At 38.5% G+C, this 27,429-nt stretch overlaps 1 protein-coding gene across 5 annotated transcripts in view; it reads left to right on the plus strand.

Moving 5' to 3' along the window:
- The window catches only part of RAPGEF2 (Rap guanine nucleotide exchange factor 2), a 185,304-nt gene that overhangs the window by 847 nt on the left and 157,028 nt on the right, over positions 1-27,429 (plus strand). The gene's annotated exons all lie outside the window — the stretch shown is intronic.

Genomic DNA, 27,429 nt, shown 5'->3' on the forward strand with positions numbered 1-27,429 from the left:
AGATACCTGCGCCGGGCTCCTGGAGCCGTCTTTGTCAGAGGAGTGTGTGAGTTGAAGCTGTTTGTAAGCGTAGTTGCGCTTAGAGAGGCTGAGAAAGGTTAAGCTGGGGACTGGAGTGCGTACAGAAACATTTTGACTTAACATGACCTGAAAAACAACTAAACTGAATGAGTTCCTTCTGCTCCCGAACGGTTGCTGCAGTGGCTGTTGCTGCCAACTGTCTAAAGACTAATAAGCTTTACACTGATCCCCACATCAAGCCGCGGTTCAATAGCTAATGATACAAGGAGTTACTTTGCTTGGAGTTGTAATGCCATCTGTCCTATTTTCTAAAGGCTTGTCCTGCCTTCTGAGCAGTCCCTGTATTCGGGTTTTGGGGAAGAGATGCTGTTACTGATTGTTTTGGCAGGCATCTGACTGGCTGATGATGATTTCAAATTGGGGCAAAGAGGAAACCTTGACTTTCGGTCAGCACCCAGAAGTCATTCCTCCTACTATAGATACGTCATTGTGGTAATGTTATTTTTATCCCCATGCTCATGGCATATGTGTGAGAGAATAAAACTTCTCATGGAAAAACATACTGACTGCATAGGCGTAGTATGTGGCATGCTTTTTTGACAACTCTATTTTTTTTATTTTATAAAAAAAAAGGAAGCTGCTTCTGGAACATGTTTTTGTGGTGCTAAACTTGTTTCTCTGTCCTTGTTTGACCTTTTCCAAATGTCTGTTTGCCTTCAGTGCTGGACCCAGCCCTTCAGTGTGTTGTGAAAGCTGAAGGAGGCTGAGTGCTCTCTCCTGGGGAAGACACTCTCTGCAAACTTGTAGCGAGGTCACTTGCATTGGTAGAAGCGTAGATTCCAGCCAGGGGAGCCTACCAGCAGTATCCAGTCTCAGGACGTGGTTGTCGAAGCACGATGGGGTGTTCAGGTGGAGTGATGCTGGCAGATGCTCAGAAACCAGTGGGTCAGGCTGTGGGGCCACCAGGCTGGGCTTGGGGGATGACGCTTCCCCTGTGGCATCATCTGTGCCATGTGAACTGTTAAACTTTCTCATGTCCTTGCCAGTTGGCCTTGCTGTCTAGAAGGGATAGTAAAGAAACACAAAAAGGCGGAAAGCAAGAAGTGACGCAGTGAAGAATCCAGCCCGAATGCAGGGACAAAGCCCATGTGAAGGGCACGGAGCAGAGAGCTAAATTGGGAACACCAGGGCTGCGTTAATGCTGTAAAACTTCCCGAATCAGCACACTGGCAGCCTGCTGTGGCAATCGCCACAAGGAAAAAAGCCCACCCTTAAATCCATGAAACCGACACTGGCCCAAAATAATCCACAAATAAGACCAAATTTGTGGGAAATACAGTGTATTGTTAGCACTGGAAATACTTGAAACTGGTGGTCAGACGTGCCCTCCTGTTGCTGCTGGGGAGACTGGGCTTGCAGCAGAAAACTTGGTTGGCATTTTTGTAAATGGCTTGTGTTGAATTGTGTGTGTTAGTTTGTGGGGTTTTTTTTGTAATGTTGGTTCTCTGTTCAGGAAGTTTGATTTTATTTTACAACAGTATTGGAATTTGAAAGAAATATGCATATGCATATCATCTTTCATCATTAAGTGAAAAGGAAAAAAATATGTAGAAAGGTACAAAGACCTTGTTTTTCCTTCTTCCCTTAAAGTAACTTTTTATTGTCTCTTTACTTGTATTTTCCTGTCCTTGCTATGTTATCTCCAAAAGATAGCTACTTAATTTGGCTTTTGAGAAGTCATAAGGCTTCTTTAAAGTTGAGAGAGGGTTGAAAAGAGAAAATATATTTATCATATTCATGTCAGTACAGGAAATAGCAAGAGAAGTATGTTAGTAGTGTATTTGCTTCTTACTTATGTTAGCAAACTCTTTGGGGCTCAACTTCTCCCAAATCACGATGAGGTAAATAGCTGTTTGACATTACTGTTCACCCTGGATTGCCAGGGTGCAAATTTGGCACCATGCCTTCACTGCAGGCTCAGAGGAGAGGAGTGACAGAATGATAGCCAGTAGGTACAACTTTGAGGAGTAAGTCTGATAAACAGTGTTGGAGAAAGCAAACTTAACTTGGTAGTGCAAAAATCTCTTGGTAATTTTGGACTGGATTGATTTTCTTTTTTCTTTGAGGTGAACAGTGTATTCTGCAATTGCTTTTGTAAATTCATAACTTTATATGTATCCTCCTTTACAGGGTTTTCTGAATTTTGTGAATCACAACTCAATATTCTGTTGGCTAAATAAAAAATAAAAAAGAATATATATGTGGCCTGTACTTTAACATGCCTGTTGTGTAACTCTCTTCTTTAATTGCTGTATTAAACTATTCATTTTCTCTTTGAAGACGTGAACTAGGAAGTTAATTTAACTACTTTGGGGAATCTAACTTTTAAATGTTCATAAATTACAAATGGTTTTATGCCCTTAAGCTGTGAGTAATAGCAATCTATTTTTTTCTCTCCTAAGGTCCTCTTGCATGGACTGTTACAGCTTTAAGTCTTTGCAAAACAAATTTTTTCTGGCATCACAGGCCATTTTAGAAAGCATGCAGCTTTATACTGGTGTAGCTTGGCCTGAAAAAATAGGGCTGCTTTTGTTTTCAAACAAGAGAAACTGAGCCCTAATCTTTCTTTATCCTAACAACACATTTGCATGGCGTGGTATGTGAATAGCTAGTTACTTCAGAAACCCTGCATACTGCTCACTGTTTTCATGCCACTTAGTGATGTCTGCAGCAAGAAGTTTTTTGAATGTGTGCCTTATGTATGTTAGATGCCTAAGGTTTGCTTCTGGAAGCTGCCGGTGTGGTACGTGAAGGCAGTTCAGTACAGCAGTAACGAAGAGCAGAGATGTAACAGCATCGGACCACATCTTCAGGGCAGAGGGGAGAACTGTACAGTAGCCCTTAGTTTGATACTAATGTGTAATTTAATGTCAGAAGACATCTAAACAGGATGCTGTTGTTAAGCAGATACTCCCTTCTTGAACAGCTGAGAGGAACAATGGTTTAATTATAGGATGTACCTATGCTTTTTCCAAGCAAACTTTCAGCTTGTTCCCCAGTTGTGTTATTTTTATACTTGTAACCAGTGATAGCATGATTGTGTGCAATCTTCAGATAAGCCAGAAATGAACATTTCCTTCTTGCAATAGTGATCTCGTAACAAATAAGTACAAGGCTGTGTAGTTTAATGAGATCAGAGAAACTAAGAGTTTTATATGTGAGTCTAGCAAAAGAACATTTAGTCTTTAAATTCAGGCTGATCGTGCATCTGTATATCAAATACACTAGAAGACTAAAATGATCTTTTTCAAAAGAGCTTATTTGGGATTTCTTTCATTTGAAAAACAAAACTATTTTGGAGCTTGAGTTTTGCTTTCAGATTTTCTTCACTGTCAGCATGCTACCTACCATGTTGCCATCTTTTTGAGGTGAGCATTTACAGAGGAGGATAACTGCTGTTACCAGGCTGCTAACAGCAGTATAATGCTGAGAACTGATTCTGTTGCTAAATTCTTCTGCTGGTTCTTGGTAGCCCTGAGAAGCAAAGGAGTGTGACAGCTGATGCCTGGTATTTGGCTGTATTGCATTGGTGTAGTGCTCTTTCCACAATGCATCTCAGGGCTTTGTAATGTGGTTATTCAGGAATAGCCTTGCTTTGCAAGGTTTGACATTCTGTTTCTTTCCAGGGAGCCCATTTGCCCAACAAAATTAGATTCCTAGCTGTGCTTCCCATGGTGGTGTTCAGGCTTTCTGCTGACTGCAGTGACTAACTCTGAAGTGGGGTCATGAGCCTGTTATGTTTTGTGTTAACGTTGGGACTGCTGTAAGTAATGCAGCTTAATAAAGAAGAGTTGTTGCTGGTTCTTGACTGGGGCCTTTCTTGCTCAGCAGTGGGCTTCGGGTAGAATTGCCATCATAAAGTCAGCTGTAAGGGTAGTGGGTCTGAGCAAAAAAAAAAACCCAAACCCTCTAGATGCTGTAGGGTTTTGGAAACTTGTTCAAAATAGCTCCCCTGAATGTGTCTGAAAAACTGTAAGTTAAGTGATGTCTTGTGGTGTCTCATGGGCTGTAAGTAGGGGAGGTGGATACAGATGAAAAAGTTAAAATAGACATGTATATCTAGATACCTTTAACCATAGGGATTTTTCCTGCTGGGTTTTAGCACTTAACTGGGAGCATTAAAAACCAAAGGAACTGTTGGGAAAAAGTGAGACCTTTACCTGACAAAGCAAATAATGTATTTATTTGGTACAGAAATAATACCAGAGAATGTATTTCGGAAATAAGTGTACATTTTTTTTTCTCTTAATGTTTTTCTCAAGCTAGTATTAGTATGCAGCATTATTTCATGCCCAACAAACTTACTTGTATGAATATATCTTTTTGTGGCTGATAAGTTAAGCTGAAAATCCTTGCATAGCTCAGATTTTCTTGTGAACTTTCTAATCTCAGTCTGTCGTAACAGCCCTGGAATGTTTGATTCTGAACTTCCACTGTCAATTTTCATGTCATTTTCAAAACTAAGGGTATGTACTGCAATGGGCTGCTTAGTATCCTGCTTGTTTTGAAAGAGAGTATGTTTATTTCCCAGTCTTTCTAATGGGGGGAGGTGTGTTCATTTCCCCATAGCCGTTCATATCTTCATGGCCAAGAGCTATGAGGATGGCAATAGTATTGAATTTTTAATTTCTTTTGCAGTAGTTCTCCCCTGTCAGAGGGCTAGTACCTTCTGCATTTGTAGATTTCTGTATCTTTTAATGATACGAGTTTTGCCAACACTTGCTAAGACCTCGGTATGATCAGGAAGCCTTCACCTATAGCACAGAAATAGCTGAGTTGAAGCCTTATCCTAAACACTTGTGTGCTTTCTCATTACATCAGCAGATTGTAGCTCGGTTAGCTGTATGTATCCAAGCCAGTTTGAAACTGGGAAAGTGAGGGTTTAACTGTAGCGCCGATAAGCTCTGTGTAATTTCCTACTTGATTAATTATCTGTTTGGTAGAGTTTGCTTTTGATTTCTGCCCTGCGGTGGCTGCAGAAGTGTTTGCCCTGGGTTCGGGCTGACTATGTTCCTGTGAGCATGTTTTTGTCAGCCTCTGTGGACACAGTCTCTTTCCTGCACTTAAAAACTCGGAGCCTTTCTGTGGCATTCTTGCCTAGGAAATTTACTGAAATGAGCAGTGCTGGGCCCAAAGCCCAGGGATTTTCTACTCAGTCCAAGGTTGTTTTGTCCACTTGCCTCCTGAGGTGCTGTTCAGACATCAGAGCGTGTGTCTGTACCCTCCGTGATGCCAAAGGGCCGGCACCCTCTCACCCATCCTCACCCACCCCACTGGTGGGTCGGGTGTAGCCAGTGTGCTGCAGGGGAGGCTTTGGTGGAGGGGGATTATTGTAAAGCAAGACTGACTGCTGTGGGTAGGCTTGCTCTCCTGCCAAAACTAGTAATGAGCAAAATCATCTGTTGGACTTCTGAGACCGAAAGGACTGATAGCTCTTTCATGTCTTGGGTGTAAAAGTTTAGGTCAGCAAAAGTAAAGGACACACAAGCATTTTCCCAAGATCGTGTTTTGCTTTAGTAAGAGGTTGGAGTCTCCTGTGGGTTATCCATTAATTAATGGAGAACCCTTGGTACCTGGAAAAAAAAAGATAATTTAAATGTAACTTTTAAAGGTGATTAATTTAATTTATGCTTATTACAATATAATTTTTTGAGAAGAAATTGTTTCTTGAAATCTGTTGTTCTACAAAGCCTGTACGCTTAAAAGTTTTTAAAGTCTATGCTTATGCAAATTACTGAGTAGTAACTACTTGTAGCAGCTATTCATTCTGTTGAATTACTGATCTGATTTTAATATTTTTTTCTCTAAATCGGAAAGTTGCTACTTAATCTGTTAGCATGTTTCAAGACACTATATGTACACTGAGCAGTCATTGTAAGAACTTTGACTTCCTCATTGAGGATTTTTTGTATCCTCATGAGAAAATATATTTTGGCTTGTGTTTTGGGAACTTTCCCACAGTAGGAGATCTAATTTTTGCAAGGTATTGTTTGGGAATTCAAAAGGAGCACTGGCAGAAAGATAGCTCCACAAAGATGCTTTGTGAAGGGCAGCTGAGCCTGCGCGCCTTGTTTGCTGCAGCCAGTGTTGCAGATTTAATTTGCTGGGTATATTTTGCATGAAGGGGTGTATTTGAATAAGTCTCGAAATGGAAGTGGTGCTCTGCTTCCCTTTTTCTGAAGTTGGTGAAGTTGACCACTTTTCTTGAAAAGGGAGAGAGAGGAACCCTACTGCAGTGCTTTTCTTACAGCTTTGTTTGCAGTTAAAATTAGCTGTTTGTTCTCTCCGGGTATCTCTGTTACGCCCATAGAGCTGTAGATGTGTTTCTTTGTGTGTCTCTGTCTTGTCTGACCTGAGTAAGAGTAATTAAATATTTGATTTAGAGCAGTTCTAAGGAATTCCAGTCAACAACAAAGAGCAGCATGTGTATCATTACCTGAGCAAAACACTGAAGGAATAAGAAAAGATTAAAATATTTCAATGCTTTTAGAGGGAGGGGAAAAGAAGGCATGAGCTGGCTTTTCAGCACTGATAAAAATCGAAGGAATATTCTGATATAACTGTTTCTGTGGACAGCATGATTTTCCTCTTATTTGTGTGTATTCAGATAAAAATGATCAACACAATGAAACTGCATCTGGTATCAGTGTAAATTACCTGGGAATGGGTATTAAGTTTCATGGGAGACGCATTTGTGGAGCATGCCTGTTGTTGACTGTCTTTACCAGGCTATTTGTTTCTGTTTGCTTGCTTTTTGTGTGTCTTAAAATAAACTTTGCTTAATAAATAAAAACTGTTATTACATAGTTATTTTGGGTTTCTAAAAGGGAAGGAGGTTCCTGTTCCCAGTGGATTGTTTAGTAGTTTGTATTGTTTTGGGTTGGTTTATTGTTTTGGTTTTTTTTGTTTGTTTGTTGTTTTTTTTTTAGTTTATATTTGCAGTTCTGTATTTTTAGGGATGCTGGTCTCCCATCTTTATTTTACTTTTACTATAGTTGGGAAAAAATACTGATATAGGCTTTTCCATCTGAAATGAGTCATTCACACCTTTTGCCCTGTTACGCGAAAAATAACTCAAAACTTAGAGGGGTGAGAAAAAATGTTACACAAATGTGGTTTGTAATCAGTTGATGGGAAAACGGGGCTGTACCACCAGTATCTGCTTGAGGTTTGACTTGCTGAAGCCAAAGGCTAAATCTTTTGTGGTACATCATATTTCTTTAGCAGCAAAGCTAGTTGTAGTGGGTTGATGCTGGCTGGATGCCAGGCACCCACCACAGCCACTCACTCACTTTGTTTCCCATGCTGATGTTCCCTGCTGTTTCATTCCTGCCCATCCAACTGTTTGTGAGGCTACAATATACACAGGATAGGTGGTACAATCTTCTTAGCTGAACAGAAGAAAAGGAGCTTACTTTTGAGAGATACTGTATTAGGGTTTTTGCTTTCTAAAATTTAAGTGACTCAGTCTGGTTTAGATTGGGGCTTCAGATGTTTGTGTTGGTGCAGCTGAAGGTGTGAAGACCTATGACACAAGAGATTGAAAATAAATGCTTATGGTTGTGTGCAGGAACCTCTGAAATAGTATAACCTCTCCCAGAGAGTATATGGTGCTCCATTTTCAAACACTATCTAGAAGTATAAAAAAAAATAAACTGGATGTAATATTATGACACTATTTATTCTTGATGATTTCCTAAAATGAGAAATTTTTTTTAACTTACAGCTCATGTGTGCGAGATGCTTCTTGAGAGAGGTCTTCCATTTTTGTTTGTTCTGAGGATTAATAACATCAAAGGAAACTTTTGTAGGAAGTCTCTTGCTCTAAGCTTTTTTCCCAATGGAATATAGCAATGGTAAGAAGCCCGGGTAGTAATGCTACCTTCGCTTTCACTGAATGAGATGGAAGAGATGCTAAGGCCTGGGGTTTTTTTTTTTTTTTTTTTGTATTGTTATGCTGAATCTTGTCTGTATTTACATTGGTTTGTTGTATGGTACCTGAAAATTGGATGCTGGTGGGCTCTCTTCCTGGGGGCAAAACAAAGAAGTGGCGCTTAATTTTATTGGCATGTGAGTTAAGAGGTTTACACATTTTTCCATTTGGTATGTGAAGTCTGTTGGGACATAGCTAAAATACATACCCTCTGTTGTTTTTGTTTTGACTTTGAGGTAAGTGCTTAATCTTGTCAGGAAACCTCGGCCGCACAGAACATTTCCTCAAAATACATGACCTTGCAGAAATCAGTTACACATTGTGTTATGTGAGTAGCCAGCGCTCATTTGAATGGTTCTGTGGAGTTTTGCTATTTGTCAAATGACATGTCAAAGTATACAGCATACATGGTAGTAAATATTTAGATACATTTTGAACAGAGAGAGAGAGAGAGGCTTTTCTGTGCAGTATTACAGACTACTTCTGTCCCTTGCCAGTGGTGCTGTGGGTGTTCAAAGTGACTTCCCTCGCCAGTGCTGTAGGACAGGCAGGCACTGCCAGAACACAGCACCCCATCACTGACTTCTACTTGGGTGCAGTAGCTCAGGCAGTTTTTGAAGGTGCCATGGCTATAGTAACAAAAAAGATGGACTTTGGTTTAAATAGGGATGTCAATATTTCAAAGTTGCGGTATTGTATTTTGTTTATGTATGATGGCACTTCATGTTGAAATAGCTTTGAACTTTATATGCTACCAACTGCAAAACTGAAATTTAGTTGTTCTTATTGCTTGATCTCAACCTGTGATTTTTACCTTTTGTGTCTCCAGTTTCCCTTTCCATCCTGCCACAGGGGAAGGGAAGGGGAGAGTGAGTGAGTGCCATGTGCTTTGGAATGTTTCCATGAGAACGCTAAATTGGGGAATATAGGAGTTTTGCCTGTGGAATTCTTTGTCAGCTGTGGAGGAACCACAGTCTCCAAAAAGAGTGAAAAACCAGAAGAAAAAGGCAGGTGCTGGGTGCTGCTGAAGCAGAATGTGTGCAAAGGTGTGTAATGTGGTTGGGGTTTTATCCCAGTTGCTGAATTCTTAACAAGATGCTGAAAGCTGAAGTGATGTAGTTGTTCTTGATGCATTTTGTGATTTCCTGTTGAGGGTGGCTGATGACCGGCAGTTTTGCCAATGAAGGCAGTAAGCGGCCCATCAATTGAAAGAAATCTTAAGAAAAACAGTAAGTGGGAGTGAAGTTCATGGATGATGCTCTATCTGAGTATGAAACAAGAAGTAAGATTTTGCACTGGTTAGTGATGAGTGGTGTTCAGGTGGTGTCTCCCTCTAAACTCGGTTAGCGCAGTAACTAAGCAGCTTGAATGTATCCGCTGCTGAGGAGCTGGTGTGCAGATGGTAAACACTCCCAGTGAGGCAGTTTTCACTCTGGAGTTACAGGAGAGTAGTTGTGAGGGTCTCAGTCTGAGTTGCATTTTGTGTTTTCTGTTGATCCTGTGGTACACGTGGCTACATAGTGCATCAGATTTATTGGGGGTCTTCAGTGGGTTTGTTACAAATTTGTACAAAGCACAGAAGGTCGGACCTGTGTGTGAATGGCCCTCAGTGGTCTGATCTGAAGACTGAAGTATTTCACATGTGCCATAGATTTGGAAACACAAGTACCTCGGCCAGCTACATGCTGACCAGGAACAGGCGCTTGCTGGAACGAGGGTAATTGGGTTTCCATCCTTGTCACGGCTTCTCTGTTACTGCTGAAAGCTGCTAATTAGCGCCAATGCCTTGTTTTAATTCAAGATGACTTAGTTGGAAGATGCCAACTCCTTGGTTGTAGGCCACGGAGCAACTATCAGATGGCAGCACAATTCCGGCTCAGCTGTTAAAAATGGCTTAGGTAACAGTGCCAAGGGAAGGATGATAGTTGTAGCTGTGTTGTAGGTGTTTGCCAAGGTGGAAGAGAGGAGGAGAATGTTCCATGTCTGCTGTATTTTAGACAGTCATCTATTTTATTGCTATTAGCTTGTATTTTATCAGATTGAATATTGATGGATAGCTGGTCTCCACTAGTCCTAAATCCTCTTTAAGACACTTGTAAACTCTTTAATTTAAGATGACTTTTAGAGGAATATCACTTTCGTAGGTAAAAAAACTTCTAGCTTGTGGGATATTGCTGGAAAATGTGATTGATGCATGCATGATAAGACGGTGTAGAAATGCTCTGTTAGCTTTGTAAAATGGTTCTAAGAAGCCAAAGCAAAGAAAATTGAGTTTTGGGATAGGTTACTTATTTTTGAAGTATGTTTCTGAGTGCCCAGGCAAGTTATGAGTCCTTCTCCCTTCTCATACTCATTCTTTGTATCTAGCCTTGTGTTATGGTTTAATCTCTGTTTTATTAATTTGATGTCCTGTAGCTTCTCCCTTTCCAAGCCGCTGCTGAAGTGCTTTTTGAATTTTGTGCCTCAGTCATCACTTCGGGTATTTTTTCTTACTAGGTGAACACTTAGAGTGGGGTGATTTGGCTAATAATTTATTTCACATTTTTTTATTTCTGAGTGGAAAAGAAACTCCCCTTTATTTATAAATTGCAATACAGTGTACCTTATACAAGTTATTTTTCACTTCTGAAACAGAATGTACAAATACTTCAAGTCTGCCATCATCAGAATTGTCGTATGTCAGATTCCTACCTTGACCAGATTGATAAACAAACACTGCTGTTTAAGGTCTAATGTTCTTAAGTGAATGAATATTTTATGTGAATTTAAAAGTGAAGAGAAAATAATGGCACTTTCTTACAATCCATCTTGGCGTGATAGTAAACGAGCATTTAGCCATGACGAAAGTAACACAGTTTATAGTGACACAACCTACATAAATCCAGTTGGATTTGCTGTTGACATTGGCCCACGTTCCAGCAGGCGAGTTACCTTACATTTCTTTTGAACAAAGGAGGTCTGTCTGAAACAGGTGTTCTAATGGTCACCCCGGCCTTCATAAATAGCTTTTAGGTGAAGTATGACTTCTGTTAACCATGAGTAACTTCACAAGGCACCTTGGTTTATTGTGTGAGGTTTCCATTTTATATTTAAAAAAAACCGCCATGGCCACAGCTTTGGGGTGTTTGGTGCTTCAGAAGTCACTGTTTATTTTTAGAGAACACTTATCACAATTTGTCAGCCAAATATTGACCTGCCCTTCTGCTATTAGATAGCTGCTGAAATGCTATTCTCAAGATAACTTTACCTACTCTGGTTGTTCCAGGGTAATCTGAGTTTCAAAAGGAAATAATCTAAAACTTGCCAACTCTGCAAAACACATAAAATAGTAGAAGACAATCTTATTAAGTTTTGCAACCATATCATAATGTGTTAAACTCAATGTGACAAAATGGTTTTGAGTCTGTGGTAAGTTGCCTGAGTGTGTTGAAAGGTTTGAATGTTACTTATGAACACTAGTGAAGAATATTTCTAAATTGGTTGTAAAGTGAGCCAGGAGATAATGAAGAAATAGCTGGGCCAGTCTCTAGGCTGGTAAGACATGGCTACTTGCACACTGTGCATTGCTTTAGGGAAGCCGTGTCAGAGTTTCTTTTAAGGAGAAAGGAAAGTTCTGCTTTAAACAAATGACATTTGATATCTTACTTGATTTCTTTTCCTGTTTCTTCTATTTATAGATGTCTTCAGTTTGGGATTTATCTGAAAGCTAAGGTCAGGAAGTGCCTTCCTCCAAAAATGCTACTTGTTGTGGTTTTCTGGCATGTCCTCTCCCCTCTCCTTCCCAAAGGGAACTGTACAGAAAGTATTTTTCCACAATGAAACACAGATCCTCAGCTCTGCAGTATCATACTGTGACTCTGGCATACACTGGTTCACCTCCAAAAGCGAAACTTTAAAAAATCATCTCTTGGTGTCCACAACAGTTATGTGACTGATTAAACTGCAGAAGACAGTAACCACTTCAGTTTCAATTATTTCTCATTTTAATAGAAGCTACATGTGGAATGGGCTGTGGAGACAGAAGAACATAAGCTGTATCCTATTTGGTAGGACCTATTTCCCATGTAGATTTTCAGATGACCTTAATGACTTTGTTTTGCATAGGGATACATTTATATGTGGGGGAGATGCTCATCCCTTCCATGCTTCTACTGACCATGTAAGGTCATGGAGGATCTTAAATATGAAGGGTCTCTCCCACCTTGGAGGTCATGAAAATAGCAAACAAATGATCATTAAACACATACTTTTTTTTGTGAGTTCTGGTGTATGAAAGAGGTTCTCCCCATTGTACAAACAAAAGGCTTAACCACTTAAACTGTCCTCTGAGAGAGTACAGCAATCCTGAGGGCAGCAAAAATGTGGGAGTGAAAAGGCTTTTGACTAAATAACTGGTTTTTTCATAGTCAGGGTTCAGTGAAAGGTCTTAAATTCAAGATTGATTTCTCACAAACAGCCCTGTTTAGTCATTCAAGTTTGCACTGTTGTTTATGCGGCAGTAGAACTGAACTTGTATGCACTGTAATGTACATCTGAGGAATAACTACTGCTATAAGAAATTTAAAATGAAGTTATATTTGAAGACATGGTTCAAGTCTTTAACTAAACAAGGGTCATGCACCCAGGTCTTCTTGTGATGTTCCCCTTTCTAAAATTTATTTAAACCTATATTACTTACTGAAACCTCTGATTGCAAGTAACTCCTCTTTTTTGGAATATGGATTTGACAGTATGTTATATATTCTGTAATGACTATTTTGTCATTTGACTTTGTTTTATGTTGTTTTGTACTTCCATATGCAGTAAACTATATTTAGAATTAGGACTGTCAGCAGTAGTTGAACATTTTAACTTCATATTTGTGTATCTGGTTTTGGCATAACTTGTTATAATGGACCTGATTAGTGTTTAGTACTTTGCATTTGGTTTTAGGAGTCGTTGCAATGTGTTGTCTTGAGCAGGTTTCAGGAAAAAAAAACCGGTAGGTTTAATTGTCACTCATCCTCAGTGTGCAGTGCCAGTTGAAAGAGGCTTATGAAACCAGCTCTGTATGTCTGGAAGTTTTCTTAGCTGTTGACATTCAAAGTACTGAACAGAATGCTCTAAATTTATTCTACAAAGTAGTGTGTTATTTCTTAAGAAACATTCACAAAAAATATTTTTCTGTATTGATCATCTTTTTAATTTTTCTGGTGCCCCGATAATTGAGATATCAGTTTTTAATTCTGTATTTAACTAGCAGGCGGGGTAAAACTCATTTGAGTCCTAGTGCTCAGAGGTTTTATGAACTAGTGGACCTGTTCCTTTTTTCTTGTCCAAAATATTCCATAGACTCTGCAGACAGAGAGCAACTTTTTGTTTTTGCAACTTTTCTGCTGCTTTCAAGTAGCCACCATAATAATTAGGCTGCTTTCCCATTTTTGTTGTATTCCTAATGCTAACAGTTTAAAATAACAGGGACCTACAGTTATGACAAAACCCCCCCTTAGCGGGGGGGGTAAGCATCTTTTCAGGTGCTTTGCTGTCTGTTGAAAGTTGGCTTTGAAACCACTGGAACTTAGTTGAATGTTAAAATGAGTGATTTTGTGTTCCATTTAATGAGTGGATGTGGTAGCTTTAAAGTAGGACAAGAGGCTACGTCCTGTGTGCTGGAGATGATCCTTTTTGCATCTGCTACTTGGTTTCTTAGTTTACTATCTGCTGTCTGAAACATCAGAATGGACATTTGTCTTTCAAGATGGATGTGTGGGTTTGTATTTTTTTTTTTTTCAGAAAAAAGTGACAAAATAGTGTCTGTAAGGAGTGAAAAATGACAAAGTAGTGTCTGTAGATGATCTATGTCTGCCTCCAGTGACAGCCCATCAAACGTGGTGGTCTGCAGGCAGCGCCATGGTGTTCAGCAGCAGCTCCTCGACGTTGAGTCATTTCAGCAAATTCCAGCTCTAAGGATAGAATGGCCCTGCAATGCCTGCATTGCAGCTGCTCTGGAAGGATAACCTGCTCAGAGTACACTTACAAAACTTGGAGATGCTGCAATCATGAGTCATTTAGAAAATTTTAGTTAGGAGCCTGCTGTTTAGGGACAAACACTCACATGCAGTAGCTTTTCAGATTCCAACTTAATTCGCTTATAAATTCTTTACTTGGATAATATTAAAAAGAAATTATTCCTGGGGGATTCATTTGCCATTTTAATTAATCTTCTCAGGAGGAAGAGATCTTCTGTGAAGATCTTGCTAAAAGTTTTTCCTGTAATTAAAAAATTCCAAACTAACCAACCGACAAACAAACAAAAAAAGGGAAAAGAACAAAAACCACAAAAGAGGTCTGTATGTGTAAATAGGTGATGTGTGAGACCACTTGCTAACCAGAAAATTGTCTTTTGATCTGAAACAGATAAAGAAAGTAGTGAGACCCTTCCAGGTAGGTGCAAGATAGTGACCTGTTAAGAAGCCAGATACAGTAAAAATGTTGCACTACTTAATACACCATCCCTCACATAGTGGGTCATCTTCTGTGTATTTCAGCTTGCATATTATACCACCATCACCTAATTTTGTTTCTTTGATGAGCAGAAGGCTTTTTTCCTTTCTCCAGCTGAGAACCTTCCAGTTATTATCAACTGTAATTTTAATTTTTTTTCCCCTTGGTTACTCTTGTCATTCTACTGTTTTATTCTCTCTGCTCTTCTTATTCTCTTCACATTTGCAGGCTTTCTGTGTGTGTAACTTTATTTCTGATTGGTAGACTCAGCTTTCTAAAATTGCAAAATTATTCACTTTGGTAAAGAACAATGCAAGAAAAATGCTTTAAGGGGTAAAAGGAATTCAGTTTGTCATAAGCACTAAAGTGTACTTGCTGCTTATGGACAGATTCCTTCTTCAGCCTGAAAAACCACCCTTTTTATAAATCCCATATAGTGTCAAAGTCTGAAGGGTGGGTTAGCAATTGCCCTGACATCTCTTGGTATGCTGAAATTAAAAAAAAACCCGAGGATTATTTTTTTCTTTGCTTGTTACTTATGAGATTGCTATTTAATCAATAGTTTGTAGCTTACATTTGCTTTTTATTAAAAAATAAAGTTTCCAGTAACAACAACACGATACTGAAATGATATACTTTAGAAATGGTTTCTGATTGTGTGTATATTAAAAAAATACTCTATTCAAACATCTGTTTGCACTTGGATAAAATCAAGAAAATGACCTTTCTGTCCTGTGGGGTGTGTGTGGTTTCTTTGGTTTTGTTTTATTTTGCATTATGAATAAATGTGTTAGGGCAACTGGAACTAACACAGCTACACTGAAGTGGTATTGCTTGGCAGCATGGAATGTTTGAAACAGCAGGAATATGCTCTGTACGTTCAGTTGTGGAGGGTTTCTTGTTATTCTGTTCTCACGATGCTGTCTTCAGTTAGTGTGAGTTATAGTAACTATTAATACAGATCTAACATTTCATAATCATGCTCAGTTTGAACAAGTAAAGTATGTCTTTAAGAAAGGGAACAAAACTTCTCCACTTTGCGTAGGAGGACTGTAAAATACCATAAATGACTGTAAGAATGAGGATGTACTTTCCAAATCAGTATGTCATATTTGGAATTGTGGGTAGCAGTTTGTCAGTCTTTCCCCATGTCTGTTAAAGATGTAATCTGGAAAATCAGCTGGCAAGTAAATTATTCAAATGCCATCTTCCAGCTTTAAAAATATAGGTATTTAGTTTTATTAATGGAGGTATTTAGTTGGATTTCCAAATAGTTTTGAGAACTAAATCTTCATCTCTTGGACTTTCTGTGAGTCTGCTGCTTGTTTGACAAAGTAGAGGTGGGAGAAATTGTGGATTCGGATACTAAGAAATGCTTTCATAGTCAATGTAAACTTAGAGTGGATGATAAAGATATATTTTTGCATGTGTAAACAAATATTTTAATGCCAGGCTGCTTTGCTGTCTACTGCCGTTAGAGCTGGGACATCAGGCCAAGGACTCGAGTCCTCTCTTTTCCAGATGAGCTGACTATTTACAAACTTTGAGCATCACTGGAAGTTACAATACTTCCAGTGATAGCAATGTAGAGGGAAAAAAACCAAAACTTTTATGGTGTTTCTGCAGTATGACTTGTCTGTAATTGCTACCCTGTGGACAAGTGAAAGATGTTGCCTGTTTCAGAAGGCAGATCTTAAGGCTTTTTGGTGGTAGGCTGCAGTTTAGAGGCACCTTATAGTGATTTAAGTTAGCTGAGTAATTTAAAAATTAATTATAAAATACCACAATAGCATTATCTAACCCTGTCTGTCTGACACCCGTGTGCACGTACTTTCAGGAGAAACACACTTAGGAGAAGATTATTTTTGTGTATCTTTCAGGTCCTGCAGTTTGACCTGGTGGGTGAAGGTGTGAATCACAGTCTTGTAATTCCATTACAACCTGTGTTTATGTGGGTTCTTAGTTTTCCATGGTTAGTCTAGAAAAATAAACAAAATTGTGAGGATGAGATGAAAACTTTGACCAGTCAATCCTGATAGTAACAAAAAATGATTATTAGTGAAACTATCTTTGCAATCTGGGAGACTTGAGCAGACTTTTGTTAGGGAACCTGCTACAGTTTCAGGTAACTCTGACCCTTTTTGGTAACTAGAGGCGGGGGAGAGTTATCATTTATCAGAGTTAATGCTGGTGGAGTTGAGGTGTGCATGTAGACATGGGTGTTACTAATGGAAGTGGATGTTCTTCTTGTGCCTAGAGGAGGTGCTGTGCATCAACCTTAGCATCACTGTGCTGCTGTCTGTGGAAGGCTTCTATTTGAAATAACCACCTGTAATTCCGTTTTCCCTCTTCAGAATGAAGAGAGCCTCCTGTAACTGTAGAATGCATTCTGTGTAGAATTAGTGTTTTTCCATGTTAATGTGACCTTTCCTTCCTAAGGGACTATCCTCCATTATTCAAACCCAAGAAAGGTAAATTGGTATCAATTTTTTGTCCTGTTTCTCTTAAGAGTTTAGTGTAGCTTATTTAAGGGCAAAAAGTGTTTGTATGCAAAATAAATGTAAAGTCCAGCTGGAAAATATGTGTTGGATTATATCATATGACCAAGTGCTAATATTTAACAATAATGTGGGCAATAATTACTGTCTTTGACAACTTAGAAATATTAGCTGCAGGCACTTTAAAATGTTAATAACCTTCAGTCCACTAGTCCAGACAGTTTCTGAATGCTGAGGAAGTTGTTAAATAATGAAGTGCCGTGATGTTTGCCAGAAGCAGCCTAACAGCCAACAGAGTAGGTACTACTGTATGTGACATTTTCACATGCAGTAGATGAGTATTAACCACTTTACCAGAACAATGTCTTTTTAAGAGGTTGGTGGTTTTTAAAGGCTAAGCCCCAGATGAGTAGTACAGGAAAAGGAATGAAATAGAAGAGGATAGGAGGTCAGAGTACGTGGTACATGTTTCCAGGTAGCTTCTTTTTCTGCCTCTGTTAACTGTCCCCTCCAGCACTTGGCACTTGATCTGTGGTTCTTTAGAAAGACATATTGTTCCATTTACTGTAGTGGCAGAAGAAACTAACTTTCAGAAGGAGGTTATATAAGGAGAAAGAAGTAGACTTCAGTTTATAGCGATTCATCCCATGTTTTTGCTTAAATACGATTGAGATAAGTTTTAAGGTAACCTCATTAATTTTCATTTACAGAAGGAAGTATGTGAATATCTTTTATTGCAAAAAATTGTTTGAAGAGCTTTTTCAGTATGACCAGGTTTTTAGCTTATTTCTACTTTTTATTTTTTCCTCTCCACTATTTGTTGCTTTCATTCAGATTCAGGTAGAAATGTGCTTTAACTGTAACTGGATTTGAGCATCTCCATGATTTAAATTAACTGTATTGGCAAAGCTGTTCATGCTCTGATTTAATAGGCTCTAATGTCATATATAAATTGCATGCAGTACTGTAGGTTGTGGGAGTTTCTCATGTGTGGACTGAGATGCTCAGAAGGAAGAGGAGTGCCAGTGATGCTCTCCTGTACAATGGTACCGGTCTAAATTATGCTCTGATCAGTTTTCACACAAGCAAAAATGCTTCTGATCATGTCATGTCACCAAATACTCATTTTGTTCTGAGAAGAGACTTTAACCATACTGGCAAAGCAGCTTTTGCAAATGTCTCCACTTGTGTCAGTTAGGTTTGACTGCTTTGCAGGCTGTTATTTTTATAGACCTGCCTGGAGAGAGAGAGTGTAGGTGTGATAATAACAGCTTTCATTTTAATAAAATGTAGTGAAGTGTTTGTAGTCTCCTCGCTCTCTTTCTGTACAAGTATTACTTCACCAATGAATTAAGTGACTGTTAAGCTAATTAATGATTAATTAAATGACTGTTAACTAATTAAGCTAGTTTTTGGATGTCTATGGTGTCAATAGGTATGTCTCATCTCACTATGCTGCTATTCATATGGGAAACTGAAACAGGCCTATAACTTTTTCCGATAGGTTACAAAAACATAGTGCAACTCAGTACAAACCCTGTTTGGAGAGCAAAAAGGGTGAGAGAAGAATGCTAAGGTGGTAAATATTGCTTTATGAAGCCATTAGGCAGGCTGACTTAAAGGTAAAGCTTAGAATAATTACTGTATTTCAGGAGTATGAGCAGGAGCATGGGTTGAGTGGGTCTTCTGTAGTATTATTTCTGATTTAACTAGTCTGGTGTGTCTTTTAAAAAGAAGTGCTGCTGTTGTAAGGGAAGAGAGAGGAATCCATAGATCCATGATTGTATGGTTTGAGGAGGAGGATGACATTTTCGTATGGGGAGATAAGACGTACTTTTAGTGAATTAATAAGAAAAGCCACCTTTCTATACATTTATGCTTGCCAACCAACCAGTGATTGCAGAGAGAAAATGGGGAGCTAGTTAACATTTTGGTCCCTTCTTCCTTGACAATATAGTACCTATAAATACAGATTTAAAGTATTTAAATACTTAAAATTTTTTGTTGCTTAAAAACTGGTTATGCCAATTTGAAATTGAAATTAACACTGCTAATGTCAATTAAAACAAGCAGGAGCTTCCAATTTCAATGAAATGTCCTTACATGGAATAATTAGATTTTTAATTCTTTACTTAAAACCAGGCAAACCAAAAGAAAACAGAAGGAAATTACTGGTGCTGGCATTGGTTACAATGCTAGCACTGCTTCAAAACAGGAGCAACACTGAAAATTAATACGTAAAATAAAACTTGAAAGTATGAAGAAAATAAATAACACTTCAAGATGCCCATTATGTCCAATTTGTTCTTTTACAGTAAAGCTTATAGGCTGCCTTATTTCTCTACAGGAACATATTCTAAAACCTGACAAAGACTCAACCTTTGGTTGCTATTGAAATTGAAATACACTTACTCCTTGGTATCTTAAGACAGCCAAGCATTTATTTGACTTTGAATGATCTTGAAGTGTTAGGAGTAGCATCTGTATTTGTGTTTGGGAGGCTCTTGTTCTCTCAAAGGCTATATTGCATGCAAGGGATTGAGACAAAAATCATGGCATAATGTTCTTAAATATATAAATCTCTTAAGTAAAATTTTTCTTAATTCTTGGTTCCAGACTGTACTTGAGAGAGAAGTTTTATTTTGGTAATCTGAAAACAGATCTTTTTCCATCATGGCTAAACAGTAATTTTAGAGACAATGCTACTTGTGTAAACTATGGAGGCAAAAAATAGACTTCCAGTAGTCGTAAGAGCTTGTTTTTCACGGCTGTGTTGTTGCTCTTAAGAAGGTAAGAAGGTTTGCAATTTGTTTAATTACAGCTTGCTCTGTAGACAGTGGAAAAAGTTACAACTTTTTTAACCTGATGGTTCTTTTTATATACTTTGAAAGCTGACATGCCATTTTTGACAGAAAAAATGTTTGTTTTCTACACCTGCAGTTAAGAAGCAACTTCTTCAAGAAGTCACAGTCTAGATTTACCACATTTAAAAGTGAATCACTTTAGCACTTTTGACAGCATGCATTTAACAGCACGTGTTGAGCGTAGCAAAGAGGGAGCAGCAAGTAGATGGAGCAGTCCATCAGGAGCTGCCAAAACTGTACACTGGATTTAAGCCATAGCTATTAATCATTTCTCCTGAGAAAAGGAAAAAAATGCATCAGAAGCCTTTAGGGCGTTGGGAGGGGAAATTCCTTCCCTCTGCTAAGCAGAGAAATATACTTTATTTAGTCATACAGCAGCTTCTTAAGTGGTCTGAACTAGTGGAGTTTGCTTATGAGACGTTTCACTTTTATAAATTTCATTAGTTGCAAATATACTAGCAAAAGGTTTTTCTGAAAATGCAGCTGAGGCCATCAGAGTTAATTTATTGTCTTTTAAAGAAAGCTGCAAAGATTTCATCTATTAAATTCTCTGTCTGTGTTTCCACAGGAGAGAAAGGGAGGACATGAACCAAAATTGCTTCTACTGCTTTTTTCAGGTGTTGCAAGTCCACTCCCCCTCTGTTGCCATCTGAATTTTTTTTTTTTTTCTGTTTGGAAGCCCAAAAAATCATGGAATGGTTTGGGTTGAGGGGGATCTTTAAAGGTCATCTACTCCAGCCAGGTAAATAACATCTTCAGGCCATCTTCAGCTAGGTCAGGTTGGCCAACCTGACCTGGAATGTTTCCAGGGAAGGGGCATCTACCATTCTTCTGGACAACCTGTGCCAGTCATTCCATGGCCTCATCATTAAAAAAAAAAAAAATCTTCCTTATATCTAGAAGATAACTCTATAGTATTACTAAGTTATCAATTTTGCAACACTTAAAATTACTCAGACATCCTTTACTTATGTGCTGTTGCTCTCAAGGCATAAGTTGTGCTGGATTGAAAATAGAACTCTAGAAACAGGCACGTTGGTGGAACCTGAAGAAAATGTTTTTGTTCAGATTTATATAAGCTACCCAGACCGCCTGACTTGCTCAGATTTAAAGGGATGTGTCTTGCAAAACCCCCGCAGTGAGTCACAATTTTATCTCAGGAAACTTTGAATTTCCATTTCAGGAAGTGGAATATAAATAACCTTCTGTAAGAAGACCAGAAATTCTTTAGAAAATATAAAATTTTAAAAGTAAATAATAAATGGCTGATATTTTCAAGGCTGCGAATTAGTCAAGTGCAAGTCAATGATACTGATAAAAATTTCAAAATAATTTTTTTAACATGTTGAATATTTTTCTAGATCACAGATACTAAAATAGTTGCAAAGCCTGGAGCTGGCTATGGCTATAGAGAGTCTCTGTTTTTATTTCCTTCTTTAAAATTTTGGAACGGGGGTTTGAGTTATTAAAAAAAACTTAATTAATGGCTTGGTATGCACCAGTATTTCTTATTTATGCTTGCATTGATAAAAGCTGGACTTTCAGTCTGCATAGACTGAAAAAAAAAGGTACTTGTGTGTCCCTCCCAGTAGTCAAAAATGCCCCTTCTGTCATGCCATGATTTACAGAAATCTCTGCATCTTCCAGTGCAGATCATGACTCCAGAAAAAATTCCTGCTCCTCTGTGTTGTGTAGCTGTTAAATAACTTTCATGCACTTAAATATTTGCTTGAGTGCTGCTAGGGGTGGTATTATTTCACACGAGACAGACACCTGAAAATTTTTCAGACGAATTTTCCTTATAGAATACTAAATTGGCAGCCGCAAAATGAGAAGAAAGACACCATTCATTCAGTGAGACGTTAGGCGTTCCCAGAGGAAAACTTGCACGTGTGCTCAGGCTGAGAGAGGGGAGCGTGGACTAGGTAAGGAGTTAGAAAGGGGAATCTTGGGGCTGGTGGTAAAGACAAACCAGCTCCTGAAAGATGAGGCATCTATTGGTGAAGGATGCCACAGTTTTCTTTGGGAAGGAGTAAGAGTGGTATAACCCAAACTGACTTGGCAGGGCGGGCTTTTAAGGCCTTCTCAACCTTCCTCTATGGATTCCTTGTTTTGCTCTAACGGTGACTGGAAAGGAATCTTAATGAAGAAGAATCCTAAATCAATACTAAAGTGTGCGAGGAGGAATGTTGCTGGTATCTCTTTTGGTCCCAACCCTCCTCATGTTTTTCACTTTCTCTTCAGCAATTATGCTGTCAGGGATGGTAACTGGTTGACAGCTATGCTTTGCATATTGGACAAGTGAATGACAGAAGAAAAGCGGTCTTTGTGGCTTCGGGAGAGGCCTGATTTGTGTTGGGTGGAATATATGCAATTTTATGCTGTTATTTAAAATGCAGGATTTAATTGAAAGAAGTAATGCCAGCTCACTTGTGTAGCAAATAGGAAGGAAGTAAACACTGTAAAATAAGTATGCAAATATATTCTTGTGCTCTAGGCTTATTAACTTGCTATAATATCTTTATGGTACTGCCTAGTAATAGCAAAGTTATCAATCCTAGCAATCTCTTTGAGATGGATTTCTTGGTGATACTTCCATTGTCTCAACTCTTAGAGAAGCTAGAGAGTAATATTGTGGGAGAAAAATTAGTAAAAGTTTAATGTTAGAGTGTAATTAAATAACAAGCTAACAAGTCTCAATGACAGACAAAGTACTCTTTACCTGCAAAACCTAATGCCAAAGGCCTTTTTTATGGCACCTTCCCTGTATTTGACAGTTTAGGAGCCTTAGCTGAAATTTTTATAGCACTGAAATATTTCATTGCATCTGTTTCTTACTTTGGTCATTTTCCCAGGTGCAGGACTTTCTAAGCGAAACCACCCTGGTTAACAGAGCTCTTGAAATGCCAGTGTCTTTCTCCACTGGAAAGGCTGTGCTGCATTCTACAAGTGCATTTTTGATGTGTACAACCTTGATACTCCTTATACACATCTAGAAATATTTTAAATACATTGAAGTGCGTAAACTCCCTTGCAGTTTCTCTGTATACAAGCTTCAGGTTGACTTAAAACATTTGCTGGCTAATTAATTTGAAAAAATAGACAAGAGTTTTTTGTAAGTACTTGTAGTAAGGCTTCTTGAGCTGTGTGGTGTGATTATGCCACTGTATTAAACACAGTATTGTTAGGAAAAAGGATGTGTATACAGTTTTTGTTGGATAATTAAATGAGGCATAAAAAGATAGCCCTCTTTGGTCCTGACTTTGTGAATTCATTTAGCTTGCAGTTCTGTTATTTTAATTGAGGTGTTGTAATGCTTGAACTTGGATAGGAACTATATACCTTGCTGAGATGCATTCCATTGGTAAAATAGTGGTTCTTGAATATATAAATATTATGTGTATTTGTTGGCATCTGCCATCTATCACCTTAACCTCTGAGCTCCTCTCCTCCCAAACCCTGTCCTTTAAGGAGCGTGTTTTCCCTCTGCCTCCGTAGTCCATTGTGGATATTGTGGGCAACGACCTGCAACAGTTTATAGTAAGGTGTCAAGTCTGTGGCTTGATTTCATGGCCTTGTTTTATACAAAATGTTGTAAAAATAAATACTTGATTTGCACAGAAAGTGAGATATTCTACCCCAAAGTATGTATGTAATGCATGCTGATCTAGGGAACTTAAGAGTTCATTAAAGGTCATTAGTCAGATATCTTAACTTCTTGGCTTTTGTTGTCATGAAAATATTTCCATGTTGCTGTAGCATGTCTAAAAATAGTCACTACATCCCCATATTTTTATGCAGTTCCAAACAAAAATGCATCCTGTTGATCATATAAAAAATATCCAATGGATATCTACTTCAAGAAGACAAAACTGATTTTTTTTTTAAGATTTAAGGGGGGGGGTTCACCAAACAGGAAGAGAGATGTTTCCAGATGGGAACTCTTCAGGTTTTTAGTAGTAAAGACCTGTCTTTCAAGAAGAATGAGTTCTTTTATTCTGTTCTTTCAGTTTAGTTCTTTAAGCCTCAGAATGCTATACAATCTAAGTGCCAAATGAATAATTTAATGGAAGACATTTTCTTATAGTGTTTTCTTTCTGAAAACAAATGAAAATGATGCATGCTTGTCCTGTCTGGGGGAGAAACTGAACAGCTGAGGACTTCAATGTGCTCAAAGTGCAGCTTGTTACAGGAATGTGGGTATTCTAGAAGCTCTAACTTGCTTTAGGGTAGGTTTATGTTCAGTCTTATGGCTTCATCTTTGCTCAAATTCTGTAATATTTTCTGACAACAAAATTTTGCTTTTTTCCAAAGAATATACAGTCCAAATAATGTCATTGTCAAGAACTGATTACCAAATATGCATCATGATTGAGAAAGACTGGAGTAGCAAAAGCCATAAACCTGAAACTGGAAGCTGACTGTAGCATCAGGATGGGCACAGGTTTGTGATGAGGTACTAGGGTCGCCCTGGAATCTCAAGAGTGTTGGAAAATAGCTGGCATGTGGAAGGAAGGTGAAACAAACACTTGTAGCAATACATTTCAGTGTATCAAACGTATCATTTACATTATGCGAGTTTCTGGCAGGGCTGTTGGAACAGCATGGATGAAGGAAAATGAATTTCTTAGGAGTAAACCAAAAATGACCACTGATTCCTGTCTCACTTGAATGAGTTGCTGCCAAAGATAGTTCTGCTGGTCTGTAACCCTTCCTGAAGGCAGTCTTCAAGGGCTACTCACTTAGCCTCTCTTAGAACTATTTGGCTTCTCACCTTCTCGTCATAACCCTTTACCTGCTTTAGCTCTCTTAACTTCTAGTGCTTGTTGTAACTTGGCTGATGATCCTGGTAAGGTGTCCCTAACCCTCCTCATTCTGTGTTTGAAATTAAAGGAGGTAGATAGAGCAAGGACTGACTTTACTGGATGCTCAGCTGTTGTGTTTGCATAATATAATGGCGGGAAGGACAGAAGAGAAAGGCGGTTGTGATGATGTGTGAGTTTTCTGGCCGGGAATTTGGAAAACCCTAGAGAGGGGAGTGGTGGAAAAAGAAGTGCTTATAGAATTACTGAAAAAGGTGAAGGGAGATGAGTGGAATCAGAAAGTTCAGAAGCCACGTTTCTAAAGAGAGAGTTTGCTGCAGAGGACGTGATAAAGCAGGTGACTCACCCACCAGCTGCTTGGTGGCACGAGGTGGCCAGAGCTGTGCTGTACAGGCAGCCGCTGTGCATGTGCTTGTGGAGGATGTGCCAGCTGATGCTGTGGGCAATCTTTTTGGCGCTTAATTTCTCTGATTCAGTTTTACAGCACAGCTGCTGTGTGGGAACAGCTCCTGGGTGCAACTGTTGCTATATTTATGAAGTGCAAATGCATAGGATTCATCTTTGACTGCGGCAAGGAAGGTTATAGATAATAAATGGCAATAGTTTGGTAATGAGAGAGGTGTCACTTCCAAAATCAGCTTAAGCGATGCTTTTCTTATAAGCGATTGTAGTCTTTTGTTTGCTATAGCAAGTGACAACTTTTGGACAACAGAAAACGATGGTGTACAGAAATTATCCCAACACCAAATCAATATGTTCAAGTATGATCTCATTCAGTTCCCTAAATGGATTTTGTCCTTACCTCTAAAGCAGCAGCGGATGCAACAGTGCAGGGTTCTTCCTGCCTGCACCTCTTGGAGCTTTTGCCTGTAGTAGGAATTGTTATTTTTAAATGAATTGAACAAAAATATTTGGGATTTTTCTGATCATAGTGAAACCTGGGCAAAAAGAGGGGTAATATGTTTCTTTTAGAAGTACTCATGCCGGGTAGTGGGACTCATCATTCAGTAGCTATGCAAAGGATAAGCACTATGCTCTTAATGTCAATGTTTTCAAAGCTGGGTTCATTGTGCATGCTATTTAATGCTGAAAAATGAGTTTAATACAGGAAATCCTATTTGGGTGCCACTGGGAGGATGGTAAAGGAATGTATTTCAGAAACAAACTTCTGCAGATCCAACAGCTGGTTTGAGCCTCACTGGCAGATATGGATAGCTCTGTCAGGCTTTGGTTTTGTTTTTTTGGTTCCCTAGTTTAAAAAAAAAAAGAAATCTCAAACTAGTAATATCTCTGTATTTGTCAGGATCAGCTGGTGTCTGGACTTAGTGACTGACTGAATTATATTCCTTCTACATTTCTCATTTTGGATCTATAGACAGTGCTTATAACAAATCCAGGCTTTTATTAGCAGCTTAGTATTTTAAATAATTTAAGTTTATCTATACTAGCTTTTCTAAGTTAGTAATTGTGTGCCTAGTCTCATTTATAGGCACTGAACTTTGAATTTACAGATCCGTCTCTCCTTCCTTCTTTCAAAGGACCCTATTTATAGCTCAACAGAGCAAACATTTTGGCAATGTTTTTCAAACTCTGTAACTGCTGTGGAGCATGAGAACTAGAGAGCTGAGGAAATTAAGTTGCTATTTTCCTAACTGTAATTGGTTTTCCCCTTCACTCATTTCATATGAATAAGACGACCAAATTGAAAGCTTAATTGAGCAAATATATTCAATAGGAAAAAAATGAAAGGATAAATTGGGGAAGTAATTTTTTCATCTTCAAAGAAAATACTGAAGGTTTTCCTGTCTTGTTGATTGTGATGGATTTATTGAATGCTGAATGGTGCTGGCGTTACTTGTAAGGCAACCCTGCTTCTCTGTGATCTTAGGTGCTTATCAAAAAGGATACAAGTATGTAAGTTGGTTTTGGTATAGTTGTGGTTGAACAAATGTTTCTAGGTAATATTTTAACTCAAGTTTATGAACAAATTGATATTTCTGTGCCTTGTTCACAAAGTTGTTACGTGAGCAGCTTAATTTTTTCTCAGTAGTGGAGGCCTGCATAGATAGTTTTCCTGATCCATTCCTCTCTCGTCTTTTTAGCATAGCTTAATGCACACTGAAGATGCTCAGCTGGGAAACACGAGTTTAACACAACTGCGACCATTCTAAATTCTTCTGAGTCACTTTTAATAGCCCAGAGCTGGTGGGAGGAGGGAAAGTGGGAGAAACAATACTTTGTACCACCCAAATTGAGCAATAAGTTATCACTGCATGTGGTTTCTGAGAAATCCAAAATTGTTGGTCTCCAGAAGATGAAATGTTAATTATACCCTCTGAAATATTGCTTACCCTTATTTATTTTCTCAATATTCTAGACAAGGTTTTCTGTCCAGTTTTATTCCAACTTTTGAGCTCCTTTTGCAAATGTGAGTGGACTTTTATATTAAATGTCTTACAGAATTGGTGTCAGATCAGAGTTGCAGAAGGAGAATAATGTGCTTGGCACACAAAGTGAATCTTGACACTGGCAACTGATGACTAGTGGAAAAAAAGGCATTTTTAACCCAAAATACGCTCATCAGAAGACTCTTGTAATAGAAATTATTAAGTGCAAGTGGAAAAACACCACTTACAGACTTTAGGTTCAGTGTGGATTGCTCTACTGCATGCAGTGACATTTTTGCTTCTCTTTCAACTGTTTTAATTCAGTAGTCACTGCAGTCTGTGCAACTCTGTTCTTGCTGA

The sequence above is a fragment of the Aphelocoma coerulescens genome, chromosome 4 (genome assembly GCF_041296385.1).
Source record: "Aphelocoma coerulescens isolate FSJ_1873_10779 chromosome 4, UR_Acoe_1.0, whole genome shotgun sequence".
NCBI classification, from domain to species: Eukaryota; Metazoa; Chordata; class Aves; order Passeriformes; family Corvidae; genus Aphelocoma; species Aphelocoma coerulescens.